The sequence below is a fragment of the Habropoda laboriosa genome, unplaced genomic scaffold (assembly GCF_001263275.1).
Source record: "Habropoda laboriosa isolate 0110345459 unplaced genomic scaffold, ASM126327v1 scaffold34, whole genome shotgun sequence".
NCBI lineage: Eukaryota > Metazoa > Arthropoda > Insecta > Hymenoptera > Apidae > Habropoda > Habropoda laboriosa.
The window spans coordinates 769,266-774,726 of NW_017100142.1; the positions used below are offsets into that span (position 1 = coordinate 769,266).

Below are 5,461 nucleotides of genomic sequence, written 5' to 3' on the forward strand. Positions count from 1 at the left end.
AAATCGGCCACGCTAAATTTCTGGGAAAATATGCTGTCCCACCCCTGCCCACCCACGCGCTACACACCACGTTTTCCACCGTGATTTCCATAAAATGAATTATTAGACCGGCGGGATGCGCTTCTACGGTATCCTGGATTCTGGTCTCCGTCTTCCAAAACTTGCACAATTCCAACGAATTTCCAACGTCTTCGAGTTTCTACCGAAGCTCGAGTGATTCACCGCTCGGGAGAAACATCTCGAAACATTCCTGCGTAGCGGTTACACGGCTAATCGCGAGAAAACTGTGGAAACGGTTGAGTCAGTCTCGGTCGCGAGACGTGTTCCGCGTGTCGACGAGCAACAATTTTACTACGTCGATTAGAATTTTTAATTGGACGGCAACTCGAGCACGCGATGTATCAGCGTATCAACGGACAGATGTCTGTATGCATGCAATAGGTTGTTGCGGAGACGTTGGCGAGTGCACGCGCTCGAGAAGCTTATCGATGGATGGGTGGGCCAGCGGGCATTTCGGTTTCGGCATTTTTCCGGGGGCCCCTGTCCCTGCCCGCGTGACGGTTACAGTCACGGTCGTTCTCCGCTCGTGTCACCCTTCGGTGTCGGCCCGTGAAAGCATCTGACGCACGGCGTGCCATCGGGCTTCGAGGCCTCTTTAGATCGTATCACGGAGGTCACGGTGCTTATGTACCGGTCGCTAACATATTTTTAAGCAGCGGCGATACCGTCTACCGGCGGGACCGGACACCGGCTCCTCTGCCGCGGTCTGCACACGCTACACGCTCGCGAAGATGGCACCTGTCGCGCAAGGTGTTTCCAAACTCCTTCTCGTATCGCGGGAGGAAGAGAACGTTCAACGCCAAGTGAAACTGGCGACCCTCGACCTTGCGTCCAATTTCTAATCCATCCGGACGTTTATCCCCGATAAACGAGACGATTTATCTGGAAAGGTGTCTCCTCGGTCTGGAACGGTACTTCGACCGCTAATTCTCCGCGCGATCGTAAAATCGCGACGCTGTAAAACAAGACCGTAAAACGAGGTTCGCGTTGGCATCGAATATTCAACGTGTTACACGCATAAACAACGCGATTTTTCTCGCTTGGCGAACGATACGAGGGGGGACAGGTTCGAGCGTCGAGCGTCGAGTGGCGTGTGGAAAGAAAGTTGGGCGGCGAGAGGAAGAAGAAGCGTAGCGTTCCCGCGTCCCTACGCGGCGCGCAGGTGAAACGTTTGCGAGGAGGAGCAGGTGGACCAGCGACGTTCGGCGTGTGCCACGGGCAACGACGGGGCTGACCTCGAAGATCGCGGCAATCGGAGAGATCCCGGCAGCTGCGTTTTATCGTCCGGAAGAAGACGAAGAAGAGGAGGAAGAGATGGAAGAGGAGGAAGAGGCGAAGAGCGAGCGAGTGCGCGCGTGTAACGTCACCGTGGAGTGATTAACGGTCGAACCGTATGCCGGTGCGACGTGGGAATCGATTACGATGCGGCTACCAACCACCAGCACCGCGATTCCGCTTCCTATGTTTATCGCGGCCAGCTGCCTAATGGTTCGGCAGGTTTATATTGTTTCCAAGTGTCGATTCGTCGCGACAGGCAGGATCGGAGAGCGCGAGCTTTACGCGACAGATCGTGAAAGGGATTGTTTAACGAGGCGCGCGTTGCATTCGGGACACGTACACACGTACCTACCTATGTACATATTTGATTCGATCGATAACCGGAGTTATCGAGACGTATTCTCGCCGTTTCATCTGGATTAACCAAGTCGCCTTACGATCCACGCACACACACGCGCAGCCACGTGTCGTTTATCCCGAAGAACCGAGGAGGTATCGTCTCGTATTCCACGCAAGCTCCAACAGTAAAAGGATCAGCCCGTACGATCCTGCAGGATTCTCGGGATAAACAGGTGGAAGGTAGGGAGGGTCCTCGAGATCCCTACGTTATCGCTGGCGCAAGCTTCGGAGAGGAGGGTTGCCTGGGAAGAGAGAAGAGACAACGCGTGTGCGGAGGAAACCGGGGATACGAACCCGGGAAGGGCAAGTAGATCCCTGCAGCGAGCTTGCAAAGTTCGTTCGGGGCCAGGCTGGCGGAGCTTTCGCGACGGCAGGCAGCGCCTTGCCTTGGCGACTTCCGGCAGCTGGCTGGTTCCCCGCGGACCTTGCCCGGAACCAGAGTTCCGCAACGCGACAGCCCCGAGATCCCTGCTTTATCGGCGCTCCCAGGACGCGCGCGTCGCGCTATCTCCCTTTTTTCCCTTCGTTTGGTCGCGCCTGACGACGAGAGGAGACGAACGGGGCGGCGGGGGGCAGGAGGCGGCGGAGGAAGTCGTCGACCGGCGTCATAAGGAGAGATATCGCGCGCGATACCCAGTTACCGCACGGCTGCCGTATATACCCGTTAACGCACCGCCAATGTGTGCCGCTGTCGTACCAATTAATCGCCGGGAGATCCTTATCGCCATGGGATGTTTTCAGTCACGGCCTGCACTTTCCGCGCTCTCTGGCTTCTTCTTCTTCTTCGTCCCGTCGTGCCGTGCCGTGCCGCGCCGTGCTGCCGTCCCGTTTCATTCCGTGTTTCTGCTACGCCTACCGACGCCTCTCGCAGAGCCGACCACCGCAGGAAATTGACGTTACTGGAAAAACCGTGGATACCCGATAACGGGAGCCCTCACGCGCCTTGCCTTCTCCCACGGAGCGCATCCAGAGGGAACCGCGAAAAGAAATTCATATTCGATTAGTCGTGCGACCATTGCGGGGATCGTTAACCCTCTCCGGCGTACCCGCGAAACTCGGCCTAGAAGAACGTCCCGCACGATCCATGGGAACGTCGTTTCGTATTCCGCGTAAGCGTCTCGACGCGACCTCCCCGTGTGTGAATGAAATTCAAGGTAGGTCGTCGGTCAGTCCGCGGCGCGCGGGTCGGACGAGATCTCGTCGGCTGTCCTTGCCCCGCTCTCTCGACCACGGGGACGTGGTGGATCGACGCGGGACAAGATCGATACGCGCGCGTGAATAGAAAACGTGGGAAGATGCCGCGCGGCTGAAATCGGTCACGACCAACGCGCGCGCATGTTGCGAGACCAGCTTTCGGCCTTCCCTCCTTTCTTCTTCTCTCTCTCTCTCTCTCTGGCTGGCTGGCTGTTGCTTTGTGCCCAGACGCGACGATCTCTGCGCGATTAGATGAGCGCAGAGATACGGCGAGTAACAGCGTTGCATCCGTCGATCATCGTGTAGACAACGCGTTTCGCACATTCACCGAGCATTCCTGGAACGATCGACTCGGAACAGGGGACGAACGAACGGAGGGTAAATCGAGGTGGTAGGGGCGAAAGAAAAGCGAAGAAGAAAGGAAAGGAGAGGAGAGACCCACGTCCGCGGTACAGCGCGGGAGGAAGAGAGAAGGAGGGCGGAGGGCGGAAGGGGAACGGAAGGGGGTGGAGAGAACAGGAGGAAGCAGCGGGTGATTGATTTTTGTCGTGGCTTTGCCTGACGCTATCCGTTATATCCGCGATTGTGCGGACCTGGTGTGTGCAGGGGGACTCCCGGCGGGTTCGCGCGGTGAAGCGACGACGGCGGGCGTCGCGACCGTGCAGCACCGTGAGTCTCTCTACTGCACTCGCCTCGAAAGCACTCTACCGTGCATCGCTGCCTCCGATCTATATACACCCGACGACCGACGACTACCACCACGCGCCACTGACCTCTACCTATCTACCTACTGCGCGTACGCCTCCCGGACACACACCGATCGCCACGCCGCGTTCCATCGTCCTCGCGACCAGCCGACAGGATGTAAACCGACGACTATGACGACGGGAAATGGAATACCCCGGATAGCTCTGCAGCTAGTTTGCTGCTCGGTAGGAGCTATCTGCACGCTCCTTCTTTTTCCTGTTCTATCCAACTCCAACAGCGCTAACATCGGCCTCACTTTATCGAGTTCGAGTTGGAGAATTTTCAAAGGGCCGTTAAATTAGTCCCTCGGCGGACGCAGGAGGAAGCGCGAAGGGGGAGAAGTCGGGTTGGTTGGCACGAAGAGAGGAGGGATCGGTGGGAATAAAACGCGGCAGAAGCGAGCATCGCGCATAGTCGCCGCCGCGGCCGATACGGCCAGATAAGATTCGAGATAGCGGGGATGTGCACGCTGAGAAATACGCGGTTCAATCTGACGTTCGATCGCGGATGAAACGAACGTGGGAGTCGGCGGTGGGTTCCGCGGGAGAGCGGGCCGCCGATGATGGCCGCGATCGTAAATTACCAACGATTCGACTTAACCTGCTGCACGAACACGCCTGAAATTGATACTCGCGTGATCCCCGTTCGGTTTTCGTCCGATCAGAATTCGCCGGGGCTACTCTACACACCGGCTATCCAACGGCACAGCTGAAAGAGCATCGTAAAATAAATCGCGACGGAGGTAGCTGGCCGATGGATCGATTCGGGAAATATTAAATTATCGTTGGCCAGGGTAGCCAGCCCACGGTCCCGCTGGACAGTAATACCGCGCAAGATATCGCAGTTTGTAAATACTTGTAAATATCTGCGCTCCATACACCAGTTCGCCGCGCGTGACCCGACTCTCTAATTTATGACAGCAACGGGGCGCGCGCGGTGAATAGAGATTGGCAGAGACCGCGCGCGCAACTACATATTTCCACTTCTCGAAACGCAGCTTTCCGTGCCGCGAAAAACTTTCCCTCTCGCACGGAGATCGATCGAAAATTTTCCTCCTCTCGAAAAGTCCCACCCGTTCTCCACGTTTAACACGCTCGAACGTTTCCGGATCGGATCGAGAGCGTTCGACCTCGATCTCCCCGTTTTCTCACGGGGAACGTTGATTTACAGTGTAGCGTGCGCGGTGACAGGAGATTGGAAAAGAAGTCAAAGTACAGGAAGAAACGGCTGTCCATGTCTATTATACGCGAGAAGTCGAGCAAGGGGAGCAGAGAGGTTCGAGACCGATCCGGCGGTACGCTCGAGACGATAAGCCACCCGCGCTGATTTACGAGGCTACGCGACGCCGTTTCGTCGGTGGCGCGCGAGCGAGCGAGCCACGATTCCGCGGAATCGGTTTGTGGCCGCACGGCTGCGGTCACCTCTCCCTGCGCTCCCAACGACGACGAGCAGCGCCGCGCCGCGCCGGTGTAGTTGATAAAGGCCGATAAATCGCGAGTAAAACGGAGTGATAATATCGTGGACACGGGGTGAGGAAGACGCGCGACGAGCGTTCGAAAAGAGCGACGGAGAGCCGTGCGGCGGCAGGAGGTGGAGGAACGCTGCTGGAGGCGGGAGGAGGAAACGGAGGAGCAGAGGTTTGATCGTCGTAGAGGCTTTACGGCGAGAGGCGGTCGGGGGCCGGCGAGGGGCATCCTCGAGGTGGGGGTTCGACTGGTGAGAGGCGGCTGCCTGGAAGGGAAGGGGTGGTGCGTCGCGTCGCGGCGGAGGAAACGGTGCCGTC

General features: G+C 57.7%; 1 long non-coding RNA gene across 1 annotated transcript in view; it reads right to left on the reverse strand.

Moving 5' to 3' along the window:
• Positions 1 to 5,461, reverse strand: part of LOC108572344 — a 125,259-nt gene that overhangs the window by 87,831 nt on the left and 31,967 nt on the right. The gene's annotated exons all lie outside the window — the stretch shown is intronic.